Source organism: Pinus tabuliformis, chromosome 8 (assembly GCF_031772625.1).
Source record: "Pinus tabuliformis cultivar Carrire ecotype Pingquan chromosome 8, CPIR1, whole genome shotgun sequence".
NCBI lineage: Eukaryota > Viridiplantae > Streptophyta > Pinopsida > Pinales > Pinaceae > Pinus > Pinus tabuliformis.
Genome location: NC_142294.1, coordinates 651410382 through 651430551, shown reverse-complemented (window position 1 = coordinate 651430551; position 20170 = coordinate 651410382). Strand labels below are relative to the sequence as shown.

At 36.2% G+C, this 20170-nt stretch overlaps 2 pseudogenes; both read right to left on the bottom strand.

Annotated features, from left to right (window-relative positions):
• Positions 1–16036: 16036 nt before the first annotated feature.
• On the bottom strand, positions 16037–17105 carry LOC149237228 (putative nitric oxide synthase; annotated as a pseudogene).
• Position 17106: 1 nt separating this feature from the next.
• Positions 17107–18170, bottom strand: LOC149237227 (kinesin-like protein KIN-13A pseudogene; annotated as a pseudogene).
• Between the last annotated feature and the right edge of the window lie 2000 nt (positions 18171–20170).

Genomic DNA, 20170 nt, shown 5'->3' with positions numbered 1-20170 from the left:
ACTTTCTCTAACAATTTTTCGTTTCTGCTTTTTAGAGAATTGTGTTGGAAACTTTCTAGAAGATAAATAATTTGCAATGTCTGCAAACCATGGTGTTTTTACTGTTATGGCAAACAGGTGTTCGTCTGGAAAGTTGTCTACAACCGGATTTGGATTGTTGGGTGAATGTATGCAGGACAGAAAGTCAGCCACTTGATTTTCCTTGCCTGGCTGGTCTTGTATTGTGATATTAAATTCTTGCAATAACAGTAACCATCTTGTTATTCTTCCATTGGTGATGGGTTTATTCGTCAAGTATTTGATTACTGAATGATCTGTATGACTAAAAACTTGATAACCTGTTATATAGTGCCTGAATTTGTTTACTGCATGTATAACGGCTAACATTTCTTTCTCTGTGACTGTGTAGTTCAATTCTGCAGGTGTTAAATTCTTGCTTATAAAGTATATTGCATAATTGAACAAGTTCTCTTTCTGCCCAAGAGAGGCACCTATCGCGGTATCAGATGCATCAGTTGAAATATGAAATGGCAAAGACCAGTTTGGTCCATGGAGAATGGGTGCAACTGATAATTTTTCTTTCAGAATTTGAAATGCATTTTGACAATCATTTGTCCAGTGAAATTCAATATCTTTTGCTAATAGTTTGAACAGAGGTTGGGCTATTTTACTGAAGTTTTCAATGAATCGTCTATAGTAGCCTGCATAGCCTAAGAAACTTCTTACCTCTTTTTGTGTTGTAGGAGGCATTAAGTTAACTAGGACTTGGATTTTTGCTGGATCCACCTTAATTCCTGAAGCGGAAATATGGTGTCCCCAGAACTATTCCTTCTGTAAACATCATATAGCATTTCTCATTGCTCAATGACAAATTTGTTTCAATGCATCGTTTCAATACTTTCTCAAGGTTATTTAGGCAATCATTATATGTGTTTCCATAAATTGTGAAGTCATCCATATAAACCTCTACACATTCGTGAATTAGATCAGCGAATATTGCAAGCACTGCTCGTTGAAAGGTTGCAGGTGCATTGCATAAACCAAATGGAAAAACATTATATGCATAGGTTCCCCATGGGCAAGTGAATGTTGTCTTGTCTTGGTCTTCTGTTGCTATTCTAATCTGGTTGTACCCGCTAAACCCATCCAAAAAGGAGAAAAATTTCTTTCCAGCTAATGAGTCTAACACCTGGTCAATGAATGGTAGAGGAAAATGATCTTTTAATGTAGCTTTGTTTAGTTCCCGATAGTCCACACATACCCTCCACTTTCCATTTTTCTTTGGTACTATAACCAATGGAGAAACCCATTGACTATCTGAAATAGGGTAGATGAATCCAACATTTAACAATTTTTGTAGTTCCTCTTTCACTATTTCTTTCATCATGGGATTCATTCGTCTTTGAGGTTGCCTTACAGGTTTGAGTTGATCATCTGTATAGATGTGGTGGATACATGTGCTGGGATGGATTCCTTGCATGTCAGTATAATCCCAGGCAAAAGCTTTTGAATATTTCTGTAATAATGCAATTACCTCTTGTTCTTGTGCTGATTGCAACTGGTTTCCAATGTTTAAATGTTTTCCAGGATATACCTCAATTGTTTTTATTGTTGGATTGGAGATTGTGTTTACAGGAAAGATGTCTATAAAAGAATTCCGCAAAGTTTGAACAATACAAGTTTCCTGAAAGCATTGATTCAAAAGATTACTTGCAGCTTCATATTGGACTTCTCTAAGCTGCTATGAAATACTTGGTTCTGAAATGAAAATATCCATTAAGTCTTCATTCTCTTCTTTTTCTCTAAAGTCAAAGAATTGATTTATACTCAAAACTGATTTAGTTTGTTGTTTTTCTTGAGTTTCAAGTATTGATTCTAAAGAAGTTGATTGTGCAGGTGAATAGAGAGCAATGTGTTTCCTTTCATCTCCATGTGAAATAATCATGCTTCCTGATCTGCATCCTATAAAGGCATCAGTGGTAGCTAACCATGGTCTGCCTAAGATTAGAGGATGTCCTCCCAAATTTTTTTTTGGTTGCAAGATAAGGAAGTCAACAGGATACTCCCATGAATCCAAAGAGACTATGATATCTTCTAATATTCCTTCCGGAACAACTTTAGATCTGTCTGCTAGTTCTAAAATTGTAGAAGTTTATCTAATGTTGTTTAAATGTAGAGTTTTCATTGTCTCCATTGTCATTACATTTATAGCTGCTCCCAAGTCTATTGATGTGTTTGGCACTGAGAAGTTATTTATTGATATAGTAACCATAGGGATACTAGGATCAATATACTTCTCTACAATGGTTTGTGTAGACATGAGGCTTGCTAATTTACCAATGACTTGGATTGTAGTAGGATCCTTCTTCTTTTTCCCTGTTTTCTTAATGCACAATTCCTTTATTGTTTTAGCATATATTGGTATTTCTTTAATTGCCTTCAACAAAGGAATTTTTACATAAGCATTTTTTAACTCATCTAAAATATCAAATTCAGGAAGGGTTATTTCTTTTTGTTGTTCCACTAACCTTTCAGGATAAGGTGGTGTTTGAGTTGTAATGGTTTTTCCTTTCTGAATTTGTATCTCAGTTTGTGATGTTTCAGGTGATTCTCCTTGTTCAGTTGGTTCTTCTATGATTGGAGGAGAATCCTTTTTAAGCACTTTTCCAGACCTTAGATGGACATCATTAAGAGGAAGAATCGAATATGTGGGAAAACATGCTCCTTCCTCTACAGTGTATGCAGATTTGTCCACCTTATTATTCGGATTTGCCATTGGTTGGGCTGGTAATTGAGTTGGTCTGGGTTGATTTGTGGGTAGTTGTAACTGTTGTGGTTGGGTCAACAATGGTGGTGGATTCTGTTGTGGAAATGGCATGGATTGTGGATATGCAGAATGTTGTTGTTGAAATGGTATGGACTGTGAATATTGTGGATATGCAAATGGTTGTTGGTATTGTTGTTGATACTGTTGAGGAGGCTGGTTTCCATAACCATATCCTCTCCAACCTTGTGCAGGTTGTTGTGGATATTGTCGTGGAGGCCAAGCTTGCCATGGCATTGGAAGGGTCCAAGGATTTTGAGGTGGATAGAGGTAATTTTGTTGAGGGAATTGTTGTTGATTTTGTTGAGGCATCTTAGGTTGCCATGGTCTTCGTGGTGCTACATAATAAAAAACCATTTATTCCTGGCACTTCTTCCATTGAGTTCATTTGTAATTCTTTCAATCTTAGACAATTTTCTGTGGAATGATTTTCTGTACAAAGACCACAAACTTGAATACTATCCAAAGGACATTCTCTCAATGGATGTTTCTTTCTACATTTGGAACAAAAGATTGCTAGAGCTTGTTCTTGTTCTTCTTTCTTCTTGTTTGCCTTTAGAACATCTACTTGTGTTCCTAATGTACTTAAGAGGTCTGTTTTGAAGTTTTCCAATAAGCTTCCTATTTCAGCTCTTGTTATCCCTCCTACAGTTGACTTTGCTGCTTTTGAACTTGCTTCTCTCTTTCCTGTTTTTGATCTTCCTCTAGAATATTTTTGACATAACTCAACAATTTCTTCGAATGGTAGGTTTGAAATGTCTCCTTTACCCATCACATTCAAAATTTCAAGGTATTCATCCCTTACACCCTTGAGAAAGATTGTTCAAATGGTTTCTTGGTTTAGAGAGTGTTGTTTAGATTTTTGTAGATTATATGCAAATCTTTCCAAATATTCTTCTAAACTTTCATCTTCTTGTTGTGTCATTCTGAAAACATCTTCCTTTGAATCTCTAGATCTACAATAAGCTTGATATTTTTTAAGGAAGACCGATCTCATATCATCCCAAGAAGCTATTTTTTGTTCTCCTAAACCCATGAACCATTTTAAAGTTGCTGCTTTTAATGTTGCAGGGAAAAGACGAAGTTTATGAATGTCATCAGTGTATCCATATGTTCTACATAGAATATCAAATTCAAACATAAAAGAATCAGGATCTTCCGTGGACATTCCATAAAAATTTGGCAATACAGAAGGTGGAATATTTTTCATTTTCACTTATTCTCCTAATATTGCACTTGTGTCTACTATTGGAAAGCCAAAGGTAGCCTCTTGATCATTACCATCTTCTTGTCTTTTCCGATCATTTTCTATCTTTCTATCATTTTCTTGTTTTGCCTCCTCCTCTCTCTTTATTCTCCATTCTCTTTGTTGTCTTTCATACTCAGCTCGTTGTTCAGGAGTGAAAATAACAGATCCATGTCCCTCTTCTGCCATTGGTTTATTTGTTTCAATTTTGAGTGGAGATTCAGGTTGTTGAAAGATAGGTGGATTTATGGATGGAAAGACAGGTTGTTTTTCTTTGATAATTTCTTTTTGTTTGCCTGAAATTGAAGGTTGTTTTTGTTTTGCTTCCCAAGCTAACAAAGTTTTCCTCTCAATCAAAGTTAATCTTTGTCCAGTTCTTTGTTTTTCTGCCAATTCCTCAATTATTGGATTACCAGTAACTAGGGTGTTTGATGATCCTATCTCTATTTGTGGGGGGGTTTTAATAAATCTACCTTGAGGATCTCTATATCTAGGCATAAAGAAACATAACTAAAAAGGAATGTAACTAATGTTTTTGTTTGTTTTGAAATTTATCTTTCTATTGACTATGCCGATATTTGCCTCCCCGGCAACGGCGCCAAAATGTTGAGCTAATTTGTTTACCGAAATTAACACAATTATTTCTTATCAATCCGGGTTGTTTATGCTTTGAGGCAAGTTCACTATATGTGAAGATCAGATGTAATCAAACCTTGAAAGATAAGTTATTCAAAAGCTTAAAGCAATACATCCTACAACTCTAATTCAATTAGTTTAAAAAGAGGAAAATATTGAAATGGTTCTTGACTCAAGAAGTCCACTTTTGCCTCAATTACTACTTAATGAATCAGAGATTAAAACCAAGAACTTAAGATGGATAAATTATTAATGAAAGAAGCTCTTAACTTAAGAGACACATAAGGTATTTCATCATAATTCATTCATCTCAATACCAAAATCACATAAAGAAACTACTTGCATGCAATCAAAGGAAACTAGTTTTAATTCATCATTTTAGTAGAAGGGATGCTCAACTTGAACACTTGTTTTTCCAACTTAATAAAGTGATGAATAAGCTAATAACTAATGAAATCAATCACCATGCATGAACCATAAAGCAATCTGAAATAAAGCTTTGAAAAACCAGTTCTACAATAACCAGATTACAAGAAATAAAACTAGTTAACAAGGAAGTGTACTTAGCTTGGAATGGGGGCCCTCCACCCTTGCCTTGCACACTAGAGAAGTGATATCAGAAGCTCAAATTAAGTCACACATCCATAGCATTTAACAGCAAAATAATGATAGCACAAGTCTTCAAATTAACTCTCCAATCCAAAAGTGTCTCAGCATAAAAGTATAATAAGTCAATACATAAGCCATCAAAGTCTTGGCTCTTAAATAAGAAGTCTCATGAAACAAATTGATCTATATTCACTCAAACAAACCTATCTACTCTCATCCATCTATCTAAGTTGAATTCATTACTCCCATCCCAAGAAATATGACCAATCCCATAGAATCTCAAAACTGCCCTATTTCTATGGGATTTCTGAATGACTAGTCATGATTAACTAGCACCAAATGGGCCTAATAAAGCTTGTTCTGTTCGAACTAAGCATAGCTGGCTTAGTCCTAGTTCCCAAGCTATCCATCCATGCATTCAATTCATGCCCAAGTGTCCTGCAACCACATCAACCATAGAGCTATTACGGGAATTCTGAATCTGCCAATTTTGCACTTAAAACCAAACTTTCATAAAAACTTTAGAAATTGAAAAATTAAAATTAAATACCTGAATGGATATCAAATATACATCAAAATGGGATGAATGAAGGGAAAATGGATGGCAAGTATATGGATTAGTAAGTTTCTTAGAGCAAAAATAAGACCAAAACTAAGGCCCAACAGGTGGTGTAAAAGGAAGAAGGCATGGAGGTGAAAAGTGGGAAGAATGATAATATCTAGTGAAGCATTTATTATAAAATAATCTAGGATGTTAACATAGTATATGAGCCTATTTGAAATCTCACATTTGATGGGAGAGTATGATAGCAACCAAGATCAAATAAGGAGAGAAAATACATCATCAATAAAAGGAAGATTGACATCGAAAGAATATGAGACATATATTGATACATCTATTGACTCTCATTGAGCGAATAGATTTGAGGAGAAAAAAAAGAAGGAATATTTTTGGCAATCAGAAAGGGGGAGAATTCATCACATCCATTGGAAACATTAGGTCCCCAAAATAATTTAGAGGAAATCATAAACTTTAGATATGATAGGTACTCATCAATAAAGGAAGCATGTTCTTAGGGGAATACATCGAAGAATGGTTATGAGTAGTAGAAGTCTTAGATCCATCCCACAAGAATGCACATGATCACAAAGGGAGACTTGGATCAAGTTTATAGGAAAAGGGCACGGTATGAAGGAGATATTTTAGAAAGTATAAGAACAATTATGAGCAACAGTGGAAGCATGGACTCAAGAGGAGATTCTATCAGAATGGAAACAAAACAACAGGAAGTTAGCATGGTTCATTCAGGTCCACAGGATCATTTGGGAACACATTATGGAGTTTTCAAAGGTACATATGTAGAATCATCATTATGGTAGTTTCATAGACATCCATGGCCCTTTTCCATTGATGTCAAAGGGGGAGGGTGGTTTAGAGACATTCATATAAAGGAAATAATGCAAGAATCAACAGATGGAGCATCTTTATAGGGGGAGAGGTTTTGTTGCAAGTTTGACACCGAATGACCATCAATATCTAGTTGTGTTGTCATCAAAGACAAAGGGGGGAATTTTTCACATTGTGTTGTTATTAATGACAATAAGATGTCATTGGTATCAAATGGGCTGTATGATATAGCACCAATATCACTTATGATTCCTAAGGAAGAAATATTACACTCTATGAAGTATTATGATAGATGGATCTCTTACAGGATATCATTACATAAATATGAAGGAGCTTTAAATTATTTGAATTTTTTATGTAGCTATGATGTCCACATGATGCTATAAAAAATATGCTTGCATAAGACTCATCGATACCTTTCCAATGATATATCCTTCTCTGAAAAAAATCCTCCCGGATGAGAAGTTATGGCCATTTGAAGTTAAACACCGGTTGGAAGCCCAAACATTAGGGAAAACCCACAAAAATTTAAAATTCATTAAATAATGCATAGGTTTTGAGTAGATCCATGGTCCATTGACCCAGTCAACAACAGATGGTGGTTGAACATGCAAGTAAGTTAGTGAAGTTAAAAAGTGTGCAAATTTCAATTAATCCAATGACGATCATGAAAATAAATGGTAGGATGATGGTCCAAGTGCAAGAGACTTAACTAAACCCGCTAGCCCAATTGAATACTAACACGTGGTAGATATTTGTTGGAGCATGGGTGGCTACTTAAGTGAAATCGTAAGGCACATGGCCCATGTTGGTTTGTCAATAGTGATGTTGTGGACTCCCTAGATGCACGACACATATCTCTTGTGCATAGTTGAAATTGACACATTAACATGGACACATGGCAAGTCATATGATGAAGAAACAATGTGGCATGAAAATTCAAAAGCTCATATCAACATGATGACATGGAATCACCAAGAAATGCCATGTGGAAGGGACATTTAGTGCCTTTTATTTTTGAAAGTGCAAAAAATGGGTGACACGTGGCACCCCCCATGAGTTGCTACATGGCTTGATGAAATCATGATGATGCCATCTAGAAAATGACCAAGGACCCTAAGAATTGGGTCACATGGAATGATCATGTGGGGGTCAAAGCCAAGCACCATCGGTCAATTTCATATTTGTGGCACTGGTTATATCAAGGTCTATCAAGCCATGAGACCATTGCATATTTATAAATATGCACATGACTATGGGCTAGAGATAGTGTGTGTTTGGTTGAAAAAAAAAAAATGGTTTTGAAGTTTCGAACAAAGGTTTTTGCATCTAGTTTTGGCCGCAATGAAATGGATATATATGGGTTTTTTAACCTTTATTGATACAAGAAAATAGTTATAGTTATGTGATAAGAAATTATGTTTATTTGGTTCTGGATCATGGTTTGAGTTCTAAACAAAGTAGTGTTGGTGACTATAGTATCTTGGTTTTGGTTGGTTTCATCCTTATGGCTCTAGTTTGTAGCTTCATGGGTTAGTCCTATCCCTAGTTCCTTTATTACATAACTACGATCTGGTTCTAGTTGTAGATGTATCCAATGTTATTTGGATTGGTCTCACGTGAAGACACATAAATAAAGGACACGCAAAGGTAGTAAGTTGAGTCATAGAGGTTGGTATTAACTACAGTGGATCTCACAATATCTATTGATAGGTGTATGTGGCATGCATGACATGTATAAATAGAATTACATATTGGGATGTTCCACGTATATAATCTAATGGTCACATCATAAGGATTGGACAATGCTTAGACGTGTCATTACACGTAAGGTTTGGTTCCCACCTTTGACATTGTTTGAGTTAGCTTTGTTTAAAAGAAGGATTGCTAGAATATAGGACAAGTAACAATCAATAATGCAGTTGGACCCATATGTGTATTGTGTTTCCATGTTCATAGGTTTGACTCCCTTGAAGGTTAAAAGGTTGGATAATTTTTTTATATTTTTTGTCATGTTACCATTTTTTCAAATATTTAGCAAGTTAGTAGTGTGCAATTTGTAACAATAGTACTAAAATCTCTCCATTCTATAGAGTGTGCCTAGAAAGGGGCAATTTGTAGAATTATTAGTTTAATATATGGTTTAATATGGTTTTTGTGAGTTTATAAAGCCATTATTGGTCTAAATTGGATTCTGGAAGAAGTTGGGTGGTTAGGGCTCAAAGAAGGAAATAATGCAAGAATCAACAGATGGAGCATCTTTATAGGGGGATAGGTTTTGTTGCAAGTTTGACACCGAATGACCATCAATATCTAGTTGTGTTGTCATCAAAGACAAAGGGGGGTATTTTTCACATTGTGTTGTTATTAATGACAATAAGATGTCATTAATGACAATAAGATGTCATTGGTATCAAATGGGTTGTATGATATAGCACCAATATAACTTATGATTCCTAAGGAAGAAATTTTACACTCTATGAAGTATTATGATAGATGGATCTCTTACAGGATATCATTACATAAATATGAAGGAGCTTTAAATTATTTGAATTTTTTATGTAGCTATGATGTCCACATGATGCTATAAAAAATATGCTTGCATAAGACTCATCGATACCTTTCCAATGATATATCCTTCTCTGAAAAAAATCCTCCCGAATGAGAAGTTGTGGCCATTTGAAGTTAAACACCGGTTGGAAGCCCAAACATTAGGGAAAACCCACAAAAATGTAAAATTCATTAAATAATGCATAGGTTTTGAGTAGATCCATGGTCCATTGACCCAGTCGACAACAGATGGTGGTTGAACATGCAAGTAAGTTAGTGAAGTTAAGAAGTGTGCAAATTTCAATTAATCCAATGACGATCATGAAAATAAATGGTAGGATGATGGTCCAAGTGCAAGAAACTTAACTAAACTCGCTAGCACAATTGAATACTAACACGTGGTAGATATTTGTTGGAGCATGGGTGGCTACTTAAGTGAAATCATAAGGCACATCGCCCATGTTGGTTTGTCAATAGTGATGTTGTGGACTCCCTAGATGCATGACACATATCTCTTGTGCATAGTTGAAATTAACACATTAAGATGGACACGTGGCAGGTCATATGATGAAGAAACAATGTGGCATGAAAATTCAAAAGCTCATATCAACATGATGACATGGAATCACCAAGAAATGCCATGTGGAAGGGACATTTAGTGCCTTTTATTTTTGAAAGTGCAAAAAATGGGTGACACATGGCACCCCCCATGAGTTGCTACATGGCTTGATGAAATCATGATGATGCCATCTAGAAAATGACCAAGGACCCTAAGAATTGGGTCACATGGAATGATCATGTGGGGGTCAAAGCCAAGCACCATCGATCAATTTCATATTTGTGGCATTGGTTATATCAAGGTCTATCAAGCAATGAGACCATTGCATATCTATAAATATGCACATGACTATGGGCTAGAGACAGTGTGTGTTTGGTTGAAAAAAAAAAATGGTTTTGAAGTTTCGAACAAAGGTTTTTGCATCTGGTTTTGGCCGTAATGAAATGGATATATATGGGTTTTTTAACCTTTATTGATACAAGAAAATAGTTATAGTTATGTGATAAGGAATTATGTTCATTTGGTTCTGGATCGTGGTTTGAGTTCTGAACAAAGTAGTGTTGGTGACTATAGTATCTTGGTTTTGGTTGGTTTCATCCTTATGGCTCTAGTTTGTAGCTTCATGGGTTAGTCCTATCCCTAGTTCCTTTATTACATAACTACGATTTGGTTCTAGTTGTAGATGTATCCAATGTTATTTGGATTGGTCTCATGTGAAGACACATAAATAAAGGACACGCAAATGAAGTAAGGTGAGTCATAGAGGTTGGGATTAACTACAGTGGATCTCACAATATCTATTGATAGGTGTATGTGGCATGCATGACATGTATAGATAGAATTACATATTGGGATGTTCCACGTATATAATCTAATGGTCACATCATAAGGATTGGACAATGCTTAGATGTGTCATTACACGTAAGGTTTGGTTCCCACCTTTGACATTGTTTGAGTTAACTTTGTTAAAAAAAAGGATTGCTAGAATATAGGACAAGTAATAATCAATAATGCAGTTGGACCCATATGTGTATTGTGTTTCCATGTTCATATGTTTGACTCCCTTGAAGGTTAACAGGTTGGATAATTTTTTTATATTTTTGGTCATGTTACCATTTTTTCAAATATTTAGCAAGTTAGTAGTGTGCAATTTGTAACAGTAGTACTAAAATCTCTCCATTCTATAGAGTGTGCCTAGAAAGGGGCAGTTTGTAGAATTATTAGTTTAATATATGGTTTAATATGGTTTTTGTGAGTTTATAAAGCCATTATTGGTCTAAATTGGATTCTGGAAGAAGTTGGGTGGTTAGGGCTCAAAGAAGGAAATAATGCAAGAATCAACAGATGGAGCATCTTTATAGGGGGAGAGGTTTTGTTGCAAGTTTGACACCGAATGACCATCAATATCTAGTTGTGTTGTCATCAAAGACAAGATGTCATTGGTATCAAATGGGTTGTATGATATAGCACCAATATCACTTATGATTCCTAAGGAAGAAATATTACACTCTATGAAGTATTATGATAGATGGATCTCTTACAGGATATCATTACATAAATATGAAGGAGCTTTAAATTATTTGAATTTTTATGTAGCTATGATGTCCACATGATGCTATAAAAAATATGCTTGCATAAGACTCATCGATACCTTTCCAATGATATATCCTTCTCTGAAAAAAATCCTCCCGGATGAGAAGTTATGGCCATTTGAAGTTAAACACCGGTTGGAAGCCCAAACATTAGGGAAAACCCACAAAAATTTAAAATTCATTAAATAATGCATAGGTTTTGAGTAGATCCATGGTCCATTGACCCAGTCAACAACAGATGGTGGTTAAACATGCAAGTAAGTTAGTGAAGTTAAAAAGTGTGCAAATTTCAATTAATCCAATGACGATCATGAAAATAAATGGTAGGATGATGGTCCAAGTGCAAGAGACTTAACTAAACCCGCTAGCCCAATTGAATACTAACACGTGGTAGATATTTGTTGGAGCATGGGTGGCTACTTAAGTGAAATCATAAGGCACATGGCCCATGTTGGTTTTTCAATAGTGATGTTGTGGACTCCCTAGATGCATGACACATATCTCTTGTGCATAGTTGAAATTGACACATTAACATGGACACGTGGCAAGTCATATGATAAAGAAACAATGTGGCATGAAAATTCAAAAGCTCATATCAACATGATGACATGGAATCACCAAGAAATGCCATGTGGAAGGGACATTTAGTGCCTTTTATTTTTGAAAGTGCAAAAAGTGGGTGACACATGGCACCCCCCATGAGTTGCTACATGGCTTGATGAAATCATGATGATGCCATCTAGAAAATGACCAAGGACCCTAAGAATTGGGTCACATGGAATGATCATGTGGGGGTCAAAGCCAAGCACCATCGGTCAATTTCATATTTGTGGCATTGGTTATATCAAGGTCTATCAAGCCATGAGACCATTGCATATCTATAAATATGCACATGACTATGGGCTAGAGACAGTGTGTGTTTGGTTGAAAAAAAAAATGGTTTTGAAGTTTCGAACAAAGGTTTTTGCATCTGGTTTTGGCCGCAATGAAATGGATATATATGGGTTTTTTAACCTTTATTGATACAAGAAAATAGTTATAGTTATGTGATAAGGAATTATGTTCATTTGGTTCTGGATCGTGGTTTGAGTTCTGAACAAAGTAGTGTTGGTGACTATAGTATCTTGGTTTTGGTTGGTTTCATCCTCATGGCTCTAGTTTGTAGCTTCATGGGTTAGTCCTATCCCTAGTTCCTTTATTACATAACTACGATCTGGTTCTAGTTGTAGATGTATCCAATGTTATTTGGATTGGTCTCATGTGAAGACACATAAATAAAGGACACGCAAATGCAGTAAGTTGAGTCATAGAGGTTGGGATTAACTACAGTGGATCTCACAATATCTATTGATAGGTGTATGTGGCATGCATGACATGTATAAATAGAATTACATATTGGGATGTTCCACGTATAATATCTAATGGTCACATCATAAGGATTGGACAATGCTTAGACATGTCATTACACGTAAGGTTTGGTTCCCACCTTTGACATTGTTTGAGTTAACTTTGTTAAAAAAAAGGATTGCTAGAATATAGGACAAGTAGCAATCAATAATGCAGTTGGACCCATATGTGTATTGTGTTTCCATGTTCATAGGTTTGACTCCCTTGAAGGTTAAAAGGTTGGATAATTTTTTTATATTTTTGGTCATGTTACCATTTTTTCAAATATTTAGCAAGTTAGTAGTGTGCAATTTGTAACAGTAGTACTAAAATCTCTCCATTCTATAGAGTGTGCCTAGAAAGGGGCAGTTTGTAGAATTATTAGTTTAATATATGGTTTAATATGGTTTTTGTGAGTTTATAAAGCCATTATTGGTCTAAATTGGATTCTGGAAGAAGTTGGGTGGTTAGGGCTCAAAGAAGGATGTAACCAAAGGTTTGTGATGACTTTTTGGCACTTATTTGATGGCCAAAATCTATTTTGCATGTGTTTGAAGATCTATGAGAAGGTTGCATTAATTCTGAAAACATGACGAAAACAAGTTCCAAGTGTTGGGTGGTGTTATATTCTTTCCATTACTAGCTCCCCTAGTTAACCAGGGGGTTAGAGGGGGGATGAAGCCCCCCCCTTCGTTGTGTCAATTGTGTAGCGGAGGGTTTGAGGGGGGTAGGTAGCCCCCCTCTATGGGGTCCAGGGCAGTGCCCCGGGGAATTTTTTTTGGACCCTATATTAGGTGGGCGGACCTACCTATGGTTTTTTGCATGGTTTTCGCACATGGTTTTGGGCGATGGTTTTCGGTCCATGGTATTGGATGCTTCGGCATGTATAAATATGTATTGTAACATTGAAAGGAACATAATGAAAAATCAAGCTAGTAGTCTCGATTTTGGGATCTAGGGGAAAATATTTGTGTCTATGTGTTTTATGTGTTATGCTCTCACATTGTTTGTTTTCTATGTTTTAAGAATTCGTACGCAGGTAATTTCTGTACGGGGTTAAAACCTACATTTGGTATCAGAGTTGTTTTGGCTTCAAGGGGATGCCTTTGTTGCTAAGGAGTTTTGTTCGGGCCTGTGGTAGACCCTATTCAGTGGGAGATCTGCGAGATTGATTCTAGTGGTGAAAGAAGATGGCAAGAAGTGCAAAGATAGAGATCGAGAAATTTAATGGTCAGAGTTTTGAGTTGTAGAAACTCAAGATGGAGGATCTGTTGATGGATAAAGATCAGTGGATCATGGAAGATCTGGGTACTAAACCAACATGAGTGTCCAATGAAGAATGGAAGAAGTTGGATTGGAAGGCAAACAACATAATACGATTGTGTGTCTTAGATTCAGTATTGTTGAATGTATCAGGGGAGGCTACAACGTAGGATTTGTGGGACAAGTTAGGGACTTTGTACCAATCTAAGTCTCTAGTGAATAAATTGTTCCTACGAAAAAAGTTGTATAACCTGAGGATGAAAGATGGAGACTGGATGACAGAGCATCTTAACACATTTAATATTGTTGTAAGTCATGTAATGCCCTACTCAATCTTATCATGCAAATTTTACTAGTGTTTAAATTACCTTAGAATATTGACTTGTAATTATCAGGAATATTGGTACATACCTACATTGGTGAAACTATAAATTTATTACTGATATAAATTTTGTTATTATTCAATTCCCAACTTACCTCCTCAAATTTAAATTTTGATAGGATATGGTCTCCTTCCATTTATTACAATTTAAATATTCATATCTCATCCCCAAAATGTCCTCTCAAATTTACTTGTGAGAAGACATGGTCCTCTCCAATTAATTACCAAATTATATATTCATATCTCATCCCCAAAATTTCCTCTCAAATTTACTTGGGAGAATACATGGTCCTCTCCAATTAATTACCAAATTATATATTCATGTCTCATCCCCAAAATGTCCTCTCAAATTTACTTGGGATAAGACATGGTCCTGTTCAATTAATTACCAAATTAAATATTCACATCTCATCCCCAAAATGTCCTCTCAAATTTACTTGGGAGAAGAGATGGTCCTCTCCAATTAATTACCAAATTATATATTCATATTTCATCCCCAAAATTTCCTTTCAAATCTACTTAGGAGAAGACATGGTCCTCTCCAATTAATTACCAAATTATATATTCATATCTCATCCCCAAAATGTCCTCTCAAATTTACTTGGGAGAAGATAAGTCAAATGTAAGGATGAAGGGGTAGTTATGATATTAATGAGAGATGGTTGAGGTGGAGAAGAGAAGGGGGCATAAAAGGGGAAGGATGAGGGGAGGAGAGGGGGATCATTGGTCTTGCTTTTGGTTTTGGTTTGGTTGTAGTTTTGGAAGGTTTGTTTTGAGAGTAAGGTGGGGAAGAGAGAAGGGAGAGAAGGAGAGTATTGTTTATCTTAGACGCACTACATCTAGTTGGACTTGTGCTCGGAGGGCTAGGTAACCTGTGGAGGTTTCTTGGGCTAGGAAATACTTCCTAGTTGGTTGGGAAGTAAATCCAGTCGGTGGTCAAGAGGAACATCACAGCGGGATCAGGAGCTCAAGTTCATCTCAACCAGGCTATCAGAACAAGTATTCCTTTATTTATAGATTACTCATGTAAGTGACTGAAATGAAATGCTCACTATTTAATTGTAGGAAATAAATTTTAATGGAAAAATTATCATCGATTAAATGTTTAGTTAGAAATAAATTATTTCCTGTTTTATTGTATTTGAAATTAGAGAATTTAGTTCTGTTAGAGGACCCTAGGATGGAGTCTTACACATGGTATTAGAGCGAGTTCACAACCTGGACCTAAGACCCACTAGACACAAATCTCTGCTATTTTTTTTTAAATAAAAATTATGTGGAACTGATTTCTCCACCTTACTCTCAACTCTGCTTCCCCTATGTATTAGAAGGTGATTCATACTCCACCTATCTAGTTGACTTTTCATAATCATCATAATAGAACAGCAACACACGTGCTCTCACCAAGATTGAATATGGCCAGAAACAAAAGAATGCATGCTCATACAAATTTTGGGCCTCGGTTAGACACCATCTTCAACAAATGGCTTATATACCCATTAGGATGCAATTTCTTTTCTAACATTTCACCCATGAGTTTCTGAGCATCATTTATTCTTCCTGCTCTACATAAACCATATATTAGGGAGTCATAAGTTGATGCATTGGTGCACAACTTTTTTTTGGCATTCTGTTGAATAGATCACAAGCAAGTTCCATTTTACCTTCCTTGCAAAGGCCTCGGAGTAGCATGTTATAAATAAGAGTGTCAGTGGCAAAGCATTGCTCCATCATTTCTTCAAGCTCTCTATGATAGAATTCTTCAGCTTCAGATGTAGGAACTACTTTAATTTGCACTCCTTTTGGTCCATACATTATCAATCGTATATGGAGAGGTACCTTGACTACATCGATTCTAACTAGACCACCCCAGAATATAGACAGTCCATTTAAACCATTGTCCACTATATAGGATGTTTCTTTGGATGTATAAAATAATCCTTGATTTTCCTTGGTCAGTGCATCAATAGAAACAGCATTCCCTTTCAACCGGCTCTGTGGTGCAAGCAAGGGAAAATCTTCAGCATGTACAATAGTTGCCTGTTGATGATGAAGATGCACTCCAGGCGTGTCATACAACTTCCCTTCTCCATGGAATGCATCAATCTGAATGGGACCAAGTGTGGTGCCGGGCACAACAGATTGGATAGGTTTGTATCTTCTTGTTGCTGCAACAAAATCCTTAAGTGCCATTGTTTTTAGTAAAGCATTGATGAATGCCGACTTCCCCACATTAGCGGACCCCAGAACATAAACATTGTGCCCCTTTCTTTGTTGTTGAATTTCTGATACAACTCCAACAAACCCTGACAATGATTTTGAACTTGTCAAGTGAATACTAAGAACGCAGTTTAATGATCAAAGCTTTATCATGACGAATATGAGACAACTTTTCATGAAGTTGCTCAGCAAAAATGAATTGTTTTCCAGCAGAATAGCCCCCATGTCCACCAATAGCAGTGAGCATGTGTCCATGGGATAGCAGCTGACATCTTCCACATAGTACAGACCTCAACTGGTGATGTTTCTTTTTCAATTCGTAGGTCTTTGGGGTTACATAACCAGGGCCATCAACCTCCACAATTTGCAAAGGTGCCCCACATCTATAAAAGATAGGCTCCATAGACATCTCTGGTACTTTATTCTTCTTTTTCTTGCAAACCAACAATGCAAACTTGTTGTTGAACATCCTCCCTCATACACAATTTCCTCCTGTCACCAAGCAGATCATATAGTTTTCCCCCATATATCTCAAAGAAACTAAGCCACAAGAGAAACCCTTGCTCTCAATAGAAAGGTTTGTTCATCAACTTAAGTATATCCTATTAGGCTCTTAGTGGCAAGCGCTGTATTGTAAATGTTTTTCCACTACTTGTTTGACCATATGCAAAGCATGTAGCTTTTGTACGCTAAAAGATGGTTGGAACTATGGGCTCCACAGTAACTCGATAAACTTCATCATTTGAGACACATTCATCTAAAATATCATCAAACAAAAAATTGTGTTTCTTCACATAAGCTGTCAAATCCACCTTCAACTTTCATTCGTGAGCACTTAACGAGACATTATCATTAACAGTGATAATATCTTCCTCCTTCCTTGCCAACTCATTTATATTCAAAGGTCTTTTCCGAACCACAACTTTAATCTTTGCCAAATTGCTCTCCTTTCCACTCGTCTCCTTTTCAACCAACGATGATTTGAAAGCATTATCCATTGGTGCCTTTAGTTGCTTGCCAATATCAATCGTTGTACCAGAATCCTTCTCAACCATTGGGAGAAATGGTGATGTTTCAAAAGGTTCTGAAACTGCATGCTCACTAAACAAATCAATGTCATCCATGGCATGCAGATCCAAGAGCCCTGCCCCAAACTCCCCCTACAACTCAGGGGAAAGGAATCTATCCGTAGCAGCCAGTCCTGCAAAACTCTGAGTTGTAGGAGTGATTGGCTCAGATCCAGACTCTGCACCTAAATTCATGCCCTTGAAGAACTTGAATAGCTTCTATTTTTTGTCCAATGATTGTGCCCCATAACCCTGCATATTCAGTAGAAGACGGTGATCCATGCCCATAGACGCCATAGGGGCCAGATGTTGTAGACCATCGGACTAAAGCTAGCAAGTCATGATTGGATCGTTGGAATTGATTGAACTCCCCATGTTGTGTAGGAAACCCTGTAATCATACAGATCTGCGGTGCTGCTCTGCGGCATCTAGCCACCAATGTGATGATGGGCTCGACATTGGGGCGCCAATGCGATGTTCTAAAGCCCCCCTCTAAAACAAAAATCAGATGGAAGGCAAAATAGACCAAATCTAGCTCAAAATGCACCAATCTCAACTCAAAACATTTTAAACTTTAGAGAACTGCGACTAGAGGAAAACAAAACGCGATAAATTCTTCCAAATTTTCAGACCTTCGCCCTCTGCATCTAATTTAATAAGGTTGCAAGTTGGAATGGGCCTGAGCTTTTAAACCCTTTATGTTGTTATGACACATCCTTCTCATTTAAACAAAGTATTAAATTTGCATTAAAATTTGCATGACTCGACTTTATGAGGATTTCTCTAGTCAACCTCGTATATGAGGAATTTATTCCAGTCGTGAACATCATTTTGGTGTCAGGGCTACTGAACTCATGCCCTTCATTATTCTTTAGCATATCAATGGTAAACTCTCGCCATCCATGGGACATGAACCCATGAACTCGCACCCTCCCTTGTGCTCTAGCATGTCAATGGTAAACTCACAAACTTGCACCTCCATTGTGCTCCAACATATCAGAGGCTTTATGTTGGGTATTTCTAAAGCTAAATTTCATTAAATTACATGGCCATGGTGAGACTAAAAAGCCTTTATTAAGAAAAAATCTTGTAAATGAAACTACTTTCTAACATATTATCAATAAAATGGATGCAATTTGAGACCTTTTACTTAAATTCTAGAGGCAAAGAAGCTAAAGAGATCTGGGGAGGCATAGATGGGTCTTCGAGAGGCTATGGAAAGTTTAAAGTAGTTGGATGTTCAAAAGAAGAAGGGATTTCATAAGGGATTTTCTGGAAGACACTACAAAAAAAACAAATTCTAAAACTATCGAAATTAAGTCACAAATATTGACGTAAAAGCTTCTCTCAATTCCGTTAGTTCTATGAGTTAAGAAGTTATGGAAATTATATGCTAAAAACATTTTAAATTTGAGATTTATGTGTTTTGCAAGTATATAAGTGATACTAATTTTCATTCTCCATTCTACTAATATCACAAAGTGGCATTATTTCATCCTTTTAGGTTCCTATACCAATAGGTGTCATATATCATGATTGACTGGGTTTAGCTTTGAAATATGTACATACCTTTGCTTCTACAAACGTTTTCCATATTTGTAAAAAATCAAAAAATTAAAAAATGTAAAGAGGGTATACCCTAGAAAAAAGAATAAAAGGGTAAAAGGAATAAAAAAAAGGTCAAAAAAGGAAAGAAAATGAACCCCAACAAAAAGAAAAGACCAGGAAAGTGTGCAAGTCTAAATGCAACTACTTTTTGCTTTTGTGTAATAAAAAATTGTGTGCAGTTTGTCACCTATGCCACAATTCATGAATAGTCAAATAGTTTAAGCTTGACTAGTTCATATTTTCAATTTCGTGTTTTAGAAGTAGAGAATAAAGATCTGACCAAACAGTGTAATCTTGGCAGATAAGTAGATAGGTAGAGTGAATAAAAAGAGCTCAACAGTTTAATCTGAGCCCTTGGATGTAATAAGTGCAGATTTAGATAGATATCACTATGTGAAAGAAAATAAAGTTTGAAAATGGTTTGCCAGTCTAAGTGCACCCTAATAAAGAAGTAAAAATGCTAGGTTAAAGTAGGTAGGCTAGGTAGTTGATGGTTGCATAATAACATGTGGTGAATGATGATGTTCAAATGTGCAAATCTTTTATTTTCACCATAAGGCAAAGGCATGTAGTACGTAAAGGACATATCAAGCAAGCAAAGTCAGAATAATTAACCCCCTACTCATTTTCCCTAAATTTTCACTAATTTCCCCTAAGTACCAAGGTATTTATTAAAATTAAAGGGGCTCAGAGCATTTCTCTGACTTCTGGAGGGACCAGACCCTCAGCCCAATAATTTATAAAGCCTAAGTACTTAAAACCATTCATTAAAGCATCGTACCTGTTCATAAGTCATTCATTCCTTTGATAAGTTTTTCCT